At 34.2% G+C, this 1162-nt stretch overlaps 1 non-coding gene across 1 annotated transcript; it reads right to left on the bottom strand.

Moving 5' to 3' along the window:
- Positions 1–489: 489 nt before the first annotated feature.
- On the bottom strand, positions 490–599 carry LOC122577379. The gene has a single exon (XR_006320246.1). It is a non-coding gene; the product is annotated as a U6atac minor spliceosomal RNA (small nuclear RNA).
- Positions 600–1162: the final 563 nt, after the last annotated feature.

Below are 1162 nucleotides of genomic sequence, written 5' to 3' on the forward strand. Positions count from 1 at the left end.
ACAAATAAAGGAAAACTGAAAGGAAAATAACTCATTATCTATTAATTTCATTAAATGTAAATGTAAATATTAACGAGCAGTTTTTTAAATTTACTTTCACTACCTTTTTTTTCAATTCTTCTTTGATCAAGTTCTGATAGGTGTCTCGTTTAACTGAAGACAGTAATTCTAATATTCATGTTACGAGGGATTGAACAAAAGTCCTTTATTTTTTATTAGTTTGACTTTAATTTGTAATTAGTAACTAGTTTAATTTCAACTTTGAATTATCAGTTTTAACGTATGAAAGACAAGAACAATGTAAACAGTGCGAACGAAGAATACTGTTTTGTGTCTTTCCTTGTCTTTCATCTATTTAATTTCACAAAATATTAAAGATATCTGCTAAGCTAATAGTTCTTTGATATAAATAAATTAGTACCTTTTTATAAGGAATACCGACATAGATCTATTAATATACTGAAATATATGTGTATAGTTCCATGTAAGAAAATTTTTTAAATGGTAAGTGCCGCCGAAAGGCAACCAGTGCCTTACCTTATATATGTGTTCCATCCTTGTCTAGGGGAATGCTAAACGTCTCTCTTTTCATACTAAAAAAAAATTTTTTTTTTTTTTGTTTTACGTGGAGGAAATCTTCATAGACACCTTTGCCGCCTTGTGTTGTCAGCGGCACAGGGCGGCAGAAGGTAGTGCCGGATTTTTACCGGCTAAAACCTCCACGGGCGGGACGGTAGACCAGTGCGAGTTAAATTCGTCGACCTGAGTGCTGGAACGATCCACATTCTATCTCGTAGTAAAGGTATCATACAACAGTCACCCAAGATCAAGAGAACCTGTTGTATATTACTTTTAAGAGAGAAATTTTGGGTTTTCCATCCTTTGAAAATGTATCCTGGGCGAGAGGGATTCGAACTCGTGACGCGTCGTCTGGTGTTGCGGGTCTTAACGAGCGTAGATGGCTTTTTTTTTTTTTTTAATAATGTTTATTAACCAGATCATAAGTAATACATGTGTATGATATTCACAATAAACGGTGAATTGTTGTTGAGGGATGTTTTAGGCAAAAGTACCGATACGTGACGGTACGACATAGCCATACAATATTTGTGTGTCGGGGTTACATTTTTTTCTTTGGTGTTGCGTTTATGAATTAGATCTA

Source organism: Bombus pyrosoma, linkage group LG18 (genome assembly GCF_014825855.1).
Source record: "Bombus pyrosoma isolate SC7728 linkage group LG18, ASM1482585v1, whole genome shotgun sequence".
In the NCBI taxonomy this organism is placed as follows: Eukaryota; Metazoa; Arthropoda; class Insecta; order Hymenoptera; family Apidae; genus Bombus; species Bombus pyrosoma.